Genomic DNA, 17794 nt, shown 5'->3' with positions numbered 1-17794 from the left:
GAAAAATGACAGAAAGCAGAAAATATTCACATTTAAGAAGCTGAAAAATGACAGAAAGTAGAAAATATTCACATTTAAGAAGCTGAAACGATCAGATATCTTGGTTTACTCATGAAAAAAGCTCTTCTTTACACTACAGTTTTGCCATACACACCCATTCACTCACACATTCGTTAAGTGTCTTGCCCAAGGACACACTGTAGACTGGAAGAGCCGGGATTCAAACTCCCACAACCTTCCATTAGGAAGACATTTTCCCAGTCACAAGATACACAAGATGACGTGATATTTAGTGTTATTTATTGTCACTCAATAAAACATTTACAGATAAATACAATGTGCAGGAAAACAGATGAGTGCATTTTACACATTATTACAAAAGAAACACTTTTGTAAATTGTCATAACTTTCAAATGCAAACACCATCAACTTTTCTCACATTATATGTTGATTATAATCTCAGTGTGCAGTGTTTGTAATCATCCTGGTGTCGTTTCAACATCATCTTTCTTTGTTTGCTGGGAACTGCACGTGTGACGCATGAACATTACGTAAGACGCTGAAACTCAAAAGTAGAGACGTGTGCGTGTGCGTGAGCGGCGTGAATCAGGCCTCAGCTCAGAGGAGGTGACACATTAAGTTTGTCTGTTTAGCCTCAGGTGCAGTGGCCGTTGTTTTTAATCTGAAGGTGATGTCACGCGAGGCTGTGGGCGGTCGGCTTGTCACGTCCTCCGCGGCGATCCTGTTCCTGCCACGGGTTCCACGGGTTCTTACCAACCGCGGAAAAAAGGCGTAGTCCTGACGCACCTGTAAAAATGAAGGGATGAGTCCTGTGGTTAACCTCACAACTACATTTCTCTCATTCTTACATAATTACATTTCAATTAAAAAGAAAACAACTCACTGGACGTGCTTCACTGCTGAAGCTGAGGCTCCGCGAGTGGTCCGGTGTCAGTCGGGCATCTGTGTCCCCGTGTCCCACTTAGTCTCCTGCTGAGGAAGCCGACCAGCGGGGCCAGATGGGCAGAGTCCGCTTAAAGAGTTGTCCTGACCTCTCTCATAGACGGCTCACTGTGCTCCGTGCCCGGGCGCCGGCACAGAAGGAGTGTTTGTTGTTGGTATTAGGAGCTAAACGGCTTAACGGTAAGCAGACGTGCTTTCCAGAGGGTCGAGTGAATAGTTTTGACATTCTGCCAGATTCTGAGAACCCGAGGTGATCGAGGGTCACTTCACCGGGCCAGGAGACGGAGACGGAGACGGAGAGCCCCAGACGAGGGACTTCACTATAATTAAGAGGCACAGGTGTCTAGAAGTTCATTGTCGTTCTTCATCAAGAGGAAATTAAGTGACTTTTTTAATGACGGATTTTTATTTAAACAACTTGGGTTACAGCCATACAATTGCGTTCTTATTTAAAAAATGGCCTTTTTTAGATTAAAAAGATCTCACAAGATCTTTTACTTTTAACGTTCTTTAAAATGTCTGCGTTTTCATACACGCGAAACCTCCCTAAACGACCTGTATGTGGCGCTGTAACGCTGCCACAGGAGCTAGCATATTAACAGGTAAAGCTTGCACGCTGTGTACAAACTCCAACATGCAAGAAAATGACAGGTTATGATGTCATCATTCACCCAAAGTTGAAAAACGGTTGGCGGTTTGTGACCGTAAACCATAAACAGCATTTTTAAGGCTCTCAAAATTCAAATAGAAGCTGATGGAGGATCCAAAATAAGAGGTTAAATAATAAGGAGAAACTAATAAGTGATTGATTTACCATTTACCACAGGACAGTTAAAGCAACACACATACTACGTAAACCCAACCGACCAAGGTGCATGTTTATCCTTTTCCCTCCACAACAACTCAGAATAAACCGCAGCAGTTGGATTATGTAGATAGTATAATTATTGGTTAGACTTCAACAACACTTAATAAAGAAGAAGTGGTGGTTGTTGTTGTTGTTGTTGTTGTTGTTTATGGTGAATCTGAGGCTAGAGAAGGTGGTTCCTCCTAGATGTTTGAACCGCGCCTGGACGACAGGTCTTTGGCCTCAGCCGCCCTATGGTGTGCAACACAGCGTCTGATTGTCTGCTAACAGATGGGTGTGTGTCCATCACGTCTTTGGCACAGGACCAGGACAACATAAACATCGCAGGGTGAAGACGGATCGTCGCTGTGTACCTTTGACGCCTTGTCCTGACTCCCACACACTCAACCCGGGTTCCAACCTGAGGCGTTTCCACTGGGTGAGGACACGACCAACAAGAGCGTTCTCCTGGTGTTTGCTGACAGTGTGTGTAAAGGCAACCGAGGACGACGTCCGGGTCCCATTCTCCGGACGCCGTCACACTAACTTTATGCCCAAAACACATAAAACTCGAGTGGATTTTGGTCCAGATAAGTCGACGCACAAACAACGGCTAACAAAAGTACACAAACCGAAGGGAAAAAAAGAGCGAACTGCACTCAGATTAAGTTGAAGTAGCGCTGCTAACAGTCAACTGTGAGCGCAGTCCGAGATGAAAGGGGGGGGGGGGGGGGGGGGGCTACAGTAATCCCCTCAAGCCTGTCAATTTCCCTAATCTCCTGCTTTTGTTGTTGCTGCAGCACAGAGGAGGGTGTGACAGGGTCAGGGGTGAAAGTTAAGAGCCTGGATGGATGGAGGAGGAGTGGACAGATGAGGTTTCATGTCCTGAGAAGACTGTGCCTGGAACCTCCACTTCCCCTGCAGCCCCTGCCCCCCACCCCAGCACCAGGGAAGAGATAAGAGTGGAGGAGGAGGAGGAGGAGGAGGAGGAGGAAGGTGGGCCGCTCTGGAAACATACACACCAGTTTCTGACTCACAATGGTCAAGGGTCAATGGGTGAACTTCCAGCAGAGAACACCTCTCCATACTGTTGATCTCATCACACACACATGCTCACACATGTTCTTTTGTCGCGTCTTGCCTTTGGTTGAATTTCAGTTCTGAAGAAAACACCACGTCTGTCTCTGTGAATTCAGCTGGAGGTTTTTTTTTTACTTTTCTTATCACCAAACATTTGCATCCAAACAAGGGCTTCAACTCCAAATCTCTTTGGGAAATTGACTTGTTGTTAGGGCAGCAAAAGAGGTCGACACGTGACAAATACAAAAAAAATACCGCAATAAGATATGAAAGAAGCAATGACATTAGACAAATATGAAGGTTTAAAAGTACAACCAGAATAAGCAGGAGTTTTACACATTTAAAATAAAAAAACAGTGTGGAAGTAAACAAAGCTGTGCTGTGCTAACGTAGCTATGTTAGCTTACCTCAAAGCCGAACTGGAAACCCGATTTGTTCCACGCAGGTGCGAAGTGTTGCTACTTCCTGTTCAGACCCTTCAATACCTGAACTCAATCTAACGATCTAACCGCCTTTTTCGTAAAAAGGAAGTCGATTTTTACGTAGTATGGAACAGGCCGAACACGCCACAACGACATTAGCACTATCCCTTTCCCAGGCTGTCACCTTACTACCCATAATGCAACCTTCCTTAAAGGGACAGGACATTCCACCATCTTGTTTTATTTGATATTTTTGATCAGTAAAATGGTTTTAATTGCATTTTTGTTGGACTATTAAGATACAGCTAACTAGCAGTCCTTACTGTACTAGTCAAGTAATGAGAAAATAATCCATAAATTAAAAGATTTGTTGTTTTACCCTTTGAACGCAGAGCATGTAGGCTGCTTTTTACTGTTGTTAAAATGTATAACTTTATAAACACAAAAGTACTTAAAATCTTTCTAATCTGGTTGAATTTGAAGTTTAAACTGTCTGTTTTGTGACTTGTGCACGCGACTCTTCTTTTAAACACAATAGAAAATGAGTGAGAACTTTGACTCAACAACACGTGAAGATGTGACTTATAAACACACACACACACACACACACCCAGGATGTCCACATAAGGAGTTACATGAATTATTCCCATGGTCATTTACCACAGATCTGTGCCGCGTGACGACGAGGGGCTGAAGAAATGTAGGTTTTGCTTTTGTTGAACAGAAATGCTTCATGGATGTCGCTTTAGTTTGTCAAACTAGTTCCAAACGTGTTGTGGCAACAGTGGAGACAGCAACACCGAGTCCTGGAGAGACTCTGAATGTACCAAGAGTTGTACAAACATCTCATGAATGTCGACCGACAAGAAATAAAAACGGCTGCACCAGAAAAAGAAAAGGAAAAAACTCAAGAGAATGACGTCTGGTAAAACAGCAGAAACGCCCACACTGTCTTTCTCTGCACCATTTTCCTTTTAATGGAGGTGTGAAGGTCCCTCCCTCTGGCCAAATACCTGTGGGATTATTACCGTGCAGCCTGAAACACGTCCGTCCAAAAAGAGCCTGCCCACAATCTGCGTAAAAACAACATCCAAGTCGGGCCAGCGGAGAAATCCCCGGCCTTTATGAGAGAGGCGACTGCAGGAGATGAGGTTGCACTAGCATGTCTTCTCCTCCGTGACCCCGGGGGGTGATAGGTTGAGAACAGTGGCTCGCATTGTTTGACTGTACCACTCCCCACCTCCTCCCCCCGCCTCCTCTTCACCCTGTACCCCACCCAGCTGAAGATCGAGTTAACTCTTGCCTGCGGTCACTCCACCTCTCAGGAACTCAATCCGACACTGCTCTGCATCTCCCTCCCGGGGGGGGGGGGGGGGGAGGGACAGCTGGTGAGAGGTTAAAGCTTCAGCCCCCTTTTTTCCTCTTATGATTCATTACCAGCATGAGCTGAGCTGAGGAGAATAAAGGCCACAAAGTGAGAGGTGCTGCACCACTGCGGGCAGATATCAATCAGACGGTGTGGCTGAGATTGTGCACTTTGAGCTTACGCGCTCCTCCGAGAGCTAATGCACACGCAAATGTGCTCCTTGGGCGTTGTGTGATCATGGCTTCGCGTGTCAGTGGCCTCCGTCAGACCCGGCGTGAACAGAGGATACGTTTTCAGCAGCTTTTGTGCAAAAGAAGTCCTGAAAATGTAGGAAAAAAAAGAGTAAAATTCACTTGTCACGGCAGCAAAAAGAGGTCGACGAGTGACGAAGACAAAAAAAAGAATATAAAGAAATAAGCAATGGAGTTAGACAGATATAAAACTAGAAAAAGAATAAGCAGCATTATAACACAAAACAGGACAGTTTTACACACGTTTTAAAAGTAAACAAAACAGGAGAGAGTGCAGAAAAAAGAAGATGAAGAAGAAGAAAAGAAGCAGTGTTTGAATGGAGCAGCCATCTTGGAATCCTAACTCAGTTGTTGGACATGAGGTTGGTCAAAGTTTCAGAGTTGGAAAATCAAACAGAACATCCTTCACAAACACACCAGGCAAACATGTACGATCACACATGGCTTCTCCCTGCCCTTTAGACAAATAGACACTGACATGAGACAGTTAGCAGTAACAACATAGTGTTTCTAACGAGTCAGACAGTAGAGGTGTGTCTTTGTGTCGATGAGAAACCATTAGAATGTAACCAGTGTGAATATTGTGGCGACAAAGGAACAGATTACCACCAAAAAAACAAGACGACGGCGCCGTGCACCACAGGACGTGAGGCGAGGACGTGGTCTCGCGTTTAAACTGGAATGTTTGCGTCAGAGGTCGTGATGTAGGACCCAAATGATCCCAGAACAAAGTACAATGGTACAGTAAAGATCCAAAAAACACAAGAGAGAACGGGTCACGAGGAGCAAACCAGCAGCAAAAACAGGCAAATGTGTCCGAAATACAACGAGAAATCCACAAACACCAAGAAAAATGACAAAAACACAACACCACGCAACTATAAGACAATACAAGACAGTTTGTATGTTATTGTTCTGCCTCAGTCTGTAATTCTTTCATCTTATTTTCATGTTCTGTGTTTGTCATTCACCAATCTCTACTTTTTAAACCTACTTAATGAGTCTAATGAGACCTCGGTGACGCTGTCGTTCCTCAGGACGGATGTTTTACACTCCGAGTTAGCAGCGTGAGAACACGGGCATCCACTTCTATCTCTGCGTGTGTGTGTGTGTAATGTACGAGTGTGTGTGTAATGTACGAGTGTGTGTTATGTGTACAGAAGGAAGAGAGGTTCCTTTGTCTTGTCCCTGATGCTAAGGGGCAGAGCCGGGGAGCAGGGCTGGGCCAGCGACTCATAAATCACAGCAGAGGATAGAGAGTAACAGCTCAAATTAAGATAAAACCCCCTTAATTATCAGCTAAACAGCCTGGTGTCCCCTCGCTCCCGGGGCTATCTGTCACCCAGCAAGCAGCCACAAGCACCGGGGACACACACACGCACGCACACATGCACACACACACACACACACACACACACACACACACACGCACACACACACACACGCACACACACTTAAAACAAACACTATCTCTCCTCTGTGTACCAAATAAACACACAACATGAGCAAAGACGTGTCCAAAACTTCACCACTGCCTCCAGGTTCACCTGCATATCTCTGCCCCAACATGTTGCTGTCAATCAAATTAATTTATAGCCCACCCACCCCCAACACACACACACACACACACACACACACACACACTTACTCTCCTCCGCCTTTTCTCTCTTTGCTTATTCACTGCACCAATTATCATTACCCTAATGACTCCTCAATGGCCCTCAGTCCTCTCTCTTTTCAGAAGCTATCTCTACCTCGCCCTCCTCCTCCTCCTCCTCCTCCTCCTCCTCTCTCTCAATTTGCAGCCCAATGAGAAGTCCTGGCATTCCTGTGTCACAGTGACACACACACACACACATGGAGCTATTCTTGTTAGGACACGGCACTGACTTCCATTCATTTGAACCAGAAAAGAAAAAAGAAAAAAAAAAGACGGGAAAAATCTGATTTTCTTGAAAGTTAAAGGACAGAATCTGGCTTTTATTTTCCAAAATTTGATTCAAGACACATTTAAAGTGGGTTTGAAATGCAAATCCAATCGATTTCTACAGATGTGTCTCAACTCAGAAGTCTGAACTCTCCGGCTGTGCAAATCGGATTGTCAATTTATCTTCTGCGTCACGATGACGGGGGTCCGGAGATGGAGACTCTGCATCGCACAAGGAAATCTCAGTGACTCCCGAGACTTGACAGGGCCGTTTCCTTTTCTACGTGCATCCTCGTTTAAAAGCAACGCCGCCATCGACATCAACCCCACGTCTTCACCAAAGCAGCCTGAGCAGATTATGTCTGGACGGATCTGATATGAGATTAAACAAAAATCTTCAGAAGCCTCAGGATTTCAGGACCAGGGGTTCCTGGCATGAGGTTCCGTGGCTTTCCGGTCACTTTTCAGGGTATTAACGTGCATCAAAACTCACAGAGGTAGGGTTGGTGAAAAATGCGATAGGGCAAAAACCCGTTTGTAGCCCCAGGGCTCTATAGCGCCCCATGAAGTCGGGTCATGGTCAGACAAAAGTCGGCTGATCGGGACGAAATTTGGTGAGTGTGTCGGGCTTACTCCGAAGTTTCTTGAGGAAGTTTTTGGGAATATTTGACATGAGAGAAAGTGGCAAAATTTGCGTTAAATGCTAAATTTTAGATTTTTTCTATCGTGTCTCAGTCGCACATAGTTGTTCCAATTTTAACCAAACTTCTTACACATGTTGCTCTCATGATTCCAAACAAATTTCTAATGTACTTCCATTAGCTCCGCCCACTCAGAAGTCGGCCATTTTAGAAAAACAAAAACGGCTAATCTATGCATTTGAACGAACTCGTCCTAGCATGTTTGAGCTATCCGCGTCAAATTCGGACCATATGTTCGCGACATGTTAATGATTAAAAGTCATCAAAGGATTTTCTGTTCGGCAAAAGGCGTGGCCTCAGCGCTCCGACAAATTCGTCGTTAAAGTGGCACGTTTAAAAATTCCCCTTTTTTGAAAGCTTTAACGTAAACAGAACTACATGAAATTTCACACAGTCGCCGCACCGCGCGCTTAGTTTGGCTTCTTCTATCCAGATTAACATTTGGAAGACAACAACATGTGGAACACGTGCAGAAATGTCGACCTCAACACTTGTAAATACAGTGCGATGACGTCACAAATACGACAAATATGTTCTGGAGACGTTGAACGACGTTCCAGAGCTGCCTGGAGCTACTTTCCATTGAAATCAGAGGGCAACACAGGCCAGTTCGGGTGCAGTTAAACATATAGCTGTGAACGTAATGATCAGTATTGTTTGGGTTTCATTTCAGCTCTGGTTTAAGTCGCACTAAAACAGAAATTTGATTCTTTTTGTTGTTGTTGTTGTTTTTTTGCTCATGTCATGTAAACGTTCTGACGGTTTAAACCAGAAAAAAAAGAGTTAAAAAAAACAAGTGCATGCACACACACACACACACACACACACACAGAGCTCCCCAGAGATGCATTGTGAGGCAGTAGGTGGAGAAGTTCAGCGACCCCGGAATACTCAAAGCTGGAGTGAGTGGTTAAAGCACACTGAGGCAACATGTGTGTGTGTGTGTGTGTGTGTGTGTGTGTGGAGCACATATTTGTGTCAGAGACAAAGTAAGAGGAGAAGAGAGAGAGAGAGAAAAAAAGAGAAGACACCAAAGAACTCTATTTTGGCATTTGTGGTGTTCTAATGTTCTTTGTGTTTTTTCTTTCTTTCTTCAGCTGCTCCTCTTCTTCTTTTTCCCTCCTCTTTCTCTCTCTCTCTCTCTCCTCAGTTCTCTTGGAGGCAGCGTATTGATTTTATATTAGGTCTGCACTACCATCTGGCTGCTTTTCATTCCTCTGTTTTTATAAAGCGAGAGACGGAGAGAGAGGAAGAAAAATCATTGTTTTAAATAAAGATGGTGACAGAAAGGGAAGCATACAGATGAGAGTGTGTTTTTATGTGTGTGTGTGTGTGTGTGTGTGACAGAGATGGAGTGTGTTTGTGCTTCACCACACAGTTTATGTGTGTTTGTGTGTGTGTTTTGTGCTACACTTACGCATGTGGGCAAATAAGGAGCGGTGGCAAACCGGCGAACCAGCACAAGTACAAAATAGCCTCGTTTGACAGCAGTTCCTCGGCCGTCCCGGGCGTTTCCACTGGGGAATCTCTTCACACAAGTCCCCTCATCCATTTCCAGTGGTTTTTACCCATGAAATGAAAAAAGGGGAAAGAAAAGAAAACACAGACGGTCCCCAGGAGAAAACTCTCTCGGCCCCTGAGAGCAACAAATCTCCATTTTTGTGAGGTGAGCGAGCACACGCTGGTTCTTGGTTTCCCTCCCATCACTTATTGATTTCTCTCATCAATGTGTGATTGTCTGATGACAAATATTTACCGTCCTGCCACAGAATCGATCTGAATATTCTGAGTGAGAGGAGGGAAACTGAGGTGGGGGGGGCCCTTTGTTTGGCCTCATGTTCTGACGTATGACGTCTTCTGAGCAGTTTGTCTCACTACAGTTCTAAATGCAGTGAGTTGCTGCCACATGATGGGCTGTTTGGGCGTCTGCATTAACACGCAGTGAAACTGGTCTACCTGCATCATTGAAGGGAGTGGAGTGTTAGCACATAGCAACACCTACACAATGTTAACACAATGTAAAAGAAAACTGTGACAAGAAATGCAAACACTTTGAAGCTGTAGGGCGTATGTTTTGATTTGAATGTTATTTCTGCTTCTGTTTGTTCTTCCTGAAGTGAGGGAGCGTTTGTTTGTACGCAGCAGCAGCAGCAGCAGCACAGAGGTGGGCGGGGACAAGGTCTACTCACGCGTCAGGATCCCACGTCACCACCAGGTGGCGGTACAAGTCTAGACGCTGGGAATAGGACGCATTCCCACCAAAGAAGAATAGGATGATGCTACAGCTCCCTCGGACCGAGGGTCGCCAGGTCGAGGCTCGGATGGTTATCCTTGGCGACGACTTATTCTTTTTTCTGTTGGTGAGCAGGGCTTAATACTCCACCTACTGGTAGGGGTGGAAGTTCACTTCGCACATGCGAAAATCGCCAAAATCGGAGCGCCGTGCGTTCATGACGCAAACAGCTTCATGCGCACGACGGGCGTTGCGTCTGAGGCCAGTTTTACGTTGTATGACGCTATATGACGCCAGTTTTACGTTCCATTTGCGTCCGAACTCAAAACTCAGGAAACTCGTTGGAACCTGGGAGCAAACGTGTCTCTGGCTAGCCATTTCCTGCCAGCGTAAAAACTGGAGTTGTTGGGGAAACAAACACAATCTAGCGACCTGGTGCCGTGTAAAATGTTGTGACTGGTTTACGTTGACTGTGCATCATGCTTCGCTCATCTCAGACGACGTAAATACAAAACATTCGCGTGGACCAACGCCAACGACGAAATTTATGTCACGCGTAAACTAGGATCCAAGAGTCTGATCCTCTTTGGCGTGACAGATCAGACAGAACAGCATTTATATCTATTTCTCATGCAAAGGAAATAGTTTGAAGATAAAGTACCTGATCAGAAACCACCTCAGATACATCAGATACCACATCAGATACCACCTCAGATACATCAGATACCACCTCAGATACATCAGATACCACCTCAGATACATCAGATACCTCCTCAGATACATCAGATACCAGATACCACCTCAGATACATCAGATACCACCTCAGATACATCAGAAACCACCTCAGATACATCAGAAACCACCTCAGATACATCAGATACCACCAGAGGTCACAGAAATACAAAAGGAGAAAAACCTGTGAAGAACAGTTCCAGCATTGAGAGACAATGAGAGACGCCAATGGTGCCAATTTTACATTACCATGCGTGATGATGTCACCGACACGAGCAGGACGTCATTGAGTGTGTGTGTGGGTGAAGTGGGCGTCGGTCAGTCGCATGGATCCGGGACAGTTCTGTGATTAATGGCCGGGGACGCGCCCCACTAATTGTGGTTCCTGACACAGGCACACGTCGCCCAGACAAAGCAGGACAGAGCCGGAGCGGGGAGCGCACGCTCAATCACCTTCCAGCAGGAAGAAGCCCGTGTGCCGCGCCGCTCTGCTCCGGTGGGGGGTTCGGAGGAAAGAGAGGTCACAGGGATATCTGTGTGATGACAGTCAAGGGGGGGGGGGGGGGGGTAGAAGAGGAGCACAAGTGATGGGTTAGAACACTCGCCTCCAGAGTCCCCAAATGTGTCAGGAACCAGACGTGTCCCAAGTTTTAAGATTTGATTGAAGACAATAAGATACTTACTTGTCCACACTTGCACCACCATTGTGACAGTCGTACTAGACAGACATAAGAAAGAATCAGACATTAAAGTACATAAAATACATTAAATTACACACTTAATGCATATTTTTAGGGGCTCTGTACTCTCCAAACTGCTGGGGACAGAAATGTACTACGATGTTTTTTAACGAAACAATGGGTAAACAATTTATTTGGACAGGAATTTGGAGGATTTTACTTCCTTAATTGTTATACTTGGTTTTGTGTTAAGTTGTTTTTGTGAATGTATATGTTACACAAATAATCTTACAACAGGAACTAGAAAGTTAGACTGTCCTAAACTTAAATTTAAATAAGGGCCTACTTTATCCTCCGTGGAATTTCCTCAATGGATTTGAGTTTAAAAATCTGGAGTGTGGAACTTCCTGCACCTGTTGTAACAATTTTGGTGGCCCGTGGTTGTGTGGAAGGGAATTGGGCTCGTACATGAAGGGTCACTGGTTGAAATCCCGGGACAAGTGAAGGGCCGGAGCGCCCCTGAGCAAGTTACCCAACTACCATTGTTCCCCAGGCGCCTGGTTTAGTTGTGCAAATAAATCTAACTTTATATCACGACTGTTATGATGATTGATTGTTTTTTTTTGCATCATTCAAAATAAAATATAGTACAAGAACTTCCTCCCACACTATGATATCCCAGGTTTGTTAGATTCTAAGGAGTCTGAGCTTTTGACAAGCTGAATTTCTGTAATTTAATAGCGTGAAAGTGTCTTTCAACTGACCAATGGAGTCTAAAAGACAGAAATCCACGGCCCCAAACATGCAAACGCTTTGTGCCACTTCTCCACCTGCAGGTTTTCCCTTTGAGACCGAGGACAGATGGAGGTTGTGAATTGGCTTCGGGGAGCGACTCCAGACTCTCAGCTCTATCAAGAAGAAATCCCTTTACAGGGGGAGGGACGCGGACTGTTTTCTTATTGTTGCCATCAGCAAAGAGGGCGAACTGCACTGAAAGAGTCCTGAGAAAAGACAAGATCTGCCGCCGTGAGACTCAGATTACCGCAGATTGTCAACATTTTCATAATTTGAGCAGTGGGATACAGGTGGCTTTGCTTTTTGTTGTATGTCAGCGTTTATGTGTTGGCATGCATTTCTTAAGCATACCTTGGTCCCTCTGCAGATCTGTCCTTCCTGGGTCCAAGTCATTCAGGCAGAGACACCCCCCCCCCCCCCCGTCTTGGTCCCTCTTTGGCCCCTCAGGCCCCCCAGGCCCCTGTGAGCTTCCCACAAAAAGTCCATAATGCAATTCAAACAATAGGCAAAGGGACAAAGAGCACATTTACACAAGTGGGGCTTTCTTTGAAAGCAAAAAGGCACTGTTTGGAAGATTTCCAAACCCCCCTCCGCCCGAAAAAAAGCACCCCATTTGCCCCCTCGACACCCCACCTCTCAGTTCCCTAGCTTTAAAAAAAAAAAAAAAAAAGTTCACCATTCCAGTGATGGAGACGTGGGAGCCAAGTATGCTACACCAAGCCCAGTCCCACCCGCCAATCCACAAGCACCCCAATTTAGGCAAACCCCCTCTTTACAGGACAAAGGCCCTTTAGAGGCCGAGTGTATGTGAGGGGTCTGGTGGATACCATAGTGGCTTAAAGACCGTGGAGGCCTCTAAGAGACACTTCTTTTACTCCCTCCATTCCTCTTTCCTTCTTTCTCTCTATCTCTCTCTCTCTCTCTCAGGCACTGAAAGGTTCAGCGAGGGGTAGAAAAAGAGTTTGGAGAGAGATGGGAGGGGGCAGCAAAGCGGGCGAGGGAGGGGGGGGGTGTCGAGGCTGCTCTTATGTCAACATTGTGGTATTTTCCCAAAGATGCATATCGCCTCTATACAAATAGGAGATGTATTTATAGGAGTACATAGAAAGCTGCATGAGAGGAGAGTGTTTGGCCAGGGCTCGCTGTCCGCGGCCCCCACGGCTCCATGGACGGTCTTCATGGCTAGTGAAATTGTTATTCTTTAGATGCACGTTGGCTGGGAAACACACAAGTTCTCAGGCGACCACACAGCGCTCTCCTTCCCAATATGGCTGCCACGCCGAGGGGGAATAACGTCCGGGCGCCGCAAAACTGCGTCAGCCTAACCGAAGCATATCGATAACAGGTGAATGCTCACGTCTAGAAATCAAGTGACTCGAGCTTCCAGGAGGATTGTGTGAGGAAACTTCAACAATCGTTGATTTAGTACAACAAATATTGACCTGGTTTCTTCTCCTGTCCACTTTATCCTCCACGTGAGGGTCATCGGGAGGAGATGGAGCCAATCCCGGGCTGACACAGGGTTCACCGTGGACGGGTCAACAAGTCCATCCTGGTGCCAACACACAGAGACAGACAACCAGAGTTTCCAGTTAACCTCTGTATGGTTTTGGACTGTGGGAGGAAACCTGGGGAGAACCAACGCACACATGGGGAGAACATGTTAACTCCATACAGAAGAGCTCTTGGTCGAACTGCGATCAGAAAACAAGTGACGCTCGTGCTATAAGGCTAGCCACTACACCATCGTGTGGCCCTCACCTATTTTCAACAAAAGTTTCAAAAAGTTTCTGGGTGACCACAAAAGAAGGATGAGAAAGTGCGAGATGTTGACGTAAATAAAGCGAAATGACTTCTCACCTGTCGTTGTGTTTCATCAGCCTGATTTTAATGGAAAATGTTCAATATCCACACAAATGAAAACAGAACATTTCAGTATGGGATGGCGTTAAGAAGGTGCAGCACATCTTTGAAAACCAAACATTCAAAAATTCTGTAAAAGAAAACGTACATTTATGTGCTTCTAAGCAAACATTGGGAGTTTATCCGCAAATATAAGCAGTAGGTGGCTTAAAATGTCTTATTTTTAAGGATAATTTTCATCAGTGTGTTATTCATATTCAATATAATTGTAAAAAAAAACAACACTTTATACTAATTCAAATGTCATTTACAAGTTTTTACCTTTTAGAGAAGTTGGTGTATCTTTCAAAGGTAAATGCAAATAAGTGTATTGGGGAAAAGATTCAGGGAATAAAGGTGACAAATATGACATTTTTCAATAATAATAATAGTGTTTTATGCTTGAAGGAGTTTTGTAAGAGATAAACACAAATAAGGACTCTGCTGCTGTTCTGGAAATGGCAGTAACGTCACACAGGAGGAGGAAGTATGTGTGAACTGATGAGGAAAACCACAACATTACTTCACTCAGTGCAAGAGGCAGATATTACGACAATAATAGATGGAAGCTGTTTTTTAACTTTACATCTCCAAGTTGCACCTTCTCATCCTTCCTCTGTGGTGACCTGGGCTCAATTATCAAGGTCAACTTACTCCAAATAGCAAACGGATGCCATTTTCCTAAAATAAGCTCTTATTAAAAATGTCTAATTTAAAAGTGCCTTTCATTCATGTCACGTTCAGACAAAACTAGTCCATCACTTTTTTACCACACGGCTTCTATGACACTTTTTTTTTTTTTTCCTCCACTACAGTTAATGAGCTAGTTAAGATCTCCGGTAATTGTTTCATTCGCATACATTTACTTTAACACATTCTTAATGAAGCACATAATTGGACCGCGTGTTATTGCAGACTTTAAGTCATTTGTCCGTGAAAGTAGTCGCCAGAGCCTCACATAACAACGTAACAATTTGTGTTCACGGATTGTTATGTGTGTGTGTGTGTGTGTGTGTGTGTGAGTGAGCATGAGAAACCTGTCTGCACAAGTCCTCGGTCGACCACAGAAGAGGTCGGGCTAAACCAGACAGGCAGGTAATGTGTCACCTCAGGAGGCTTCTGGCTCACACTGTTTGTGGAGAGCTTGCATTCTGGCACGAGCAAACACACAAAGGACAAAGCTCAGCTTGAGAATTAGTCAACAATAGAAGACGCACTTGAGCACTTTTTGATCCGTGAACCCGGGCCCGGCCCTGCAAAGACAAATCTTTTGATCCATTAATTGTGTTCTTGCTACTCGGTCGTGTCATCAGTGGATATGAGCGCGTCGTCCTCGTGTACAATAACGTCCTCGGCCGAACAAAGGAAAGGCAACAGATTCCCCCTGTCGTGCATGTAACTGTGACTGAATGCAGCGAGCGCATAAAACCACAAAATGTCCGCTTATGTACACAATGTGTTACATCTAAGAAAACAGAATCTCTCAAAGTTGCACTAGTGCATGTTCTGTCAGCTTAAAGATTTAAATATTTTGAAGTCAATGGATTCTTTCTACAGCTTTATCCTTCACATGAGGGTTGCTGGAGCCAATCCTAGCGGACGTAGGGCAAAAGGTGGGTTCACACCTTTTTAGAAAATAAGAGGTTCATACATTTTGTGTAGTATCTCACTCCCAAGTAGGTTATGTCTTATTGTATGGACAAGAAGGAAACAATAAAAAGTATAATTAAAATTTTAAGTGGAATTGATCAAGTGGAAAAAGCTAACTAGCTGTTAGCTAAAGTTGTTTTTCGTCTGTGACATAAAAAAATATCTTCATTTTTTCTTAAACTGTGTAAAATGTGTCTCTCACTAATATACAGTATGAACTGTCCGTCTTTGTCCCTTGTCCGCCACAATGCTAATTTGGCGAATTTTTAGCTATCAAGTTAGACCGAGTCTACGGACCTTTGGCTAACTTGATAGCTAACTCGATAGCTAATTTGGCTAACTGTCTGACAACTTTACACAGTTTAACACTCCATTATTGTTCATATTGATCTTAAACTAGGTTGAGTGTTGGGGTGAAAACTGTTAGTTAAACTAAATTATTCTCTTGTGAGTTTTAGGATTTCAATATTTTGAAAGTTGATGGATGGATTATTTTGGTTGTTTTGGTTTGCGACGTTAGCAGTGAAACAGAAAATTCACATCTAGCTGTCAACTAGAGTTGTTTTGGTCTGTGACATAAAAAAAAATATCTTAATTTTCTTCTTAAAATGCTAGTATATGAACTGCTTGTCTTTGTCGAGTTTTTAAGCTATCAAGTTAGCCAAAGTTTCACAGACCTGACAACTTTTCCTAGTTTAAAACTCCATTATTGTTCGTATTGACCTTAAACCAGGCGAGTGTTGACTTTTAAACTAATCTTCTCTCTTGTCAGTGTAAGGATTTCGATAATTTGAAAATTGATGGATGGTAAAAAAAATATTTTGGTTGTTTTGTTCTGTGAAGTTATCGGTGAAGTGGAAAATGCCCACCACTAACAAGCATTATTTGCCCCCTCATGTAGTGGAGTCGGACACACTTCGTTGAATAAATCCATTCCCCCGCTAGCGCTCGTGTAGTGGGACAAGGACAGCGGTCCAATTAAACGGCGTAGCTCGACTTAACTTTGCATGAAAATGTAATGAGTAAAAAGTTTAATCAGCGTTTATTTTACAAAGCTCTTTCTTCTCCCTCGTCGTCTGTAAACCAGCCGACATGACAGTCTGCTGTCTGCTCTCTGTGCATCACACTCACAACAGGCTGTGCAATCCGACACAGCGGGCGCCCGAGACAGCAGTGAAGCACAAATACACCTGAATAACACAGACGGAGTCCTGCAGTGTGTGTGTGTGTGTGTGATGCAGGCTGATCACTAGCTCTGTGAGGTAGCATTGACGTCTCCACCTCAGCGTTGGCACACAGGGGAGTTATTGATTAGCATTAAGCATCCATGCAGATGGCCAATAAAGAGCAGGTGAGCCAAAGAGAGCCCGGGGAAGTGCAACAAGAGAGGTGTACTTGTTTTTATAGCTCTGTGAGGTCCAAAGTAAAACTTACAAACCTATCTTTGTGGGGACATTTTGTCTCAATCCTCACAACGATAAAGCCCTTAAAACAAGTTTGTGTGTGTGTGTGTGTGTGTTTGCTGTAGCCAAAAACAGATGATACGACAAACACAAAAAACAATATATCATATGAACACTGTATTTCTAACTGAAAAAAACAATTACAACAAAACAATTAACTAAAACTACTCATTGTGATCTATTGTGACTATAATGGAGGTTTTCAAATAAGTTCACTGGACTCTCTGCCAGTTTTAGCTATCCAATAAGTTAGCCAAGTAGTAGTAGTAGTTCTCCCTGACGTGTTACTTATACAGTTAGCTTCTCATACACATGGTTTTAGCTATCAGTTAGCCACAGTTAGCTTCTCAAGTATATGTTTTGTATGTTATTAGTGAACCAGTAAGTTAGTCAAAGTAGCACTAGCTTGTCACGTAATGTTTTTAGCGATCCAGTTAGCCAAAGTTCTAGCTAGCTTTCTCACTTAATGTTTTTAGCGATCCAGTTAGCCAAAGTTCTAGCTAGCTTTCTCACTTGCATGTTTTTAGCTCCCCAGTTAGCCAAAGAAGCGGTTAGCTTCTCACATAAATGTTTTGGTTATTCACAAACAGCTAACACTTGCCGTTCTCACATTTTAAATAGACATTTCCTGCCTGGAAGGTCATCATTGTTAGCATCCATCTTTTGCTAGGTCGATCGGGTGTAAAGAATTAAATATTTGGAATTAAATAACAATTTTAACAATAAAAAATTAAAAACAAGAATCACAAAGAGATCCGGACTTCTTAATCCACCACGATTGG

The 17794-nt window shown here is 44.0% G+C and overlaps 2 long non-coding RNA genes across 2 annotated transcripts; one reads left to right on the top strand and one right to left on the bottom strand.

Moving 5' to 3' along the window:
• Positions 1-283: 283 nt before the first annotated feature.
• Positions 284-2494, bottom strand: LOC131464419 (uncharacterized). The gene is made up of 2 exons (XR_009241174.1): positions 905-2494; positions 284-807 (listed from the first exon to the last, which is right to left on the bottom strand). It is a non-coding gene; the product is annotated as an uncharacterized LOC131464419 (long non-coding RNA).
• Positions 2495-7175: 4681 nt separating this feature from the next.
• On the top strand, positions 7176-10466 carry LOC131464421 (uncharacterized). Its single transcript, XR_009241175.1, has 3 exons — positions 7176-7353; positions 8992-9223; positions 9675-10466. It is a non-coding gene; the product is annotated as an uncharacterized LOC131464421 (long non-coding RNA).
• The last annotated feature ends 7328 nt before the right edge of the window (positions 10467-17794 follow it).

Source organism: Solea solea, chromosome 8 (assembly GCF_958295425.1).
Source record: "Solea solea chromosome 8, fSolSol10.1, whole genome shotgun sequence".
Lineage (NCBI taxonomy): Eukaryota > Metazoa > Chordata > Actinopteri > Pleuronectiformes > Soleidae > Solea > Solea solea.
This window is presented reverse-complemented; position numbering and strand designations above follow the sequence as displayed.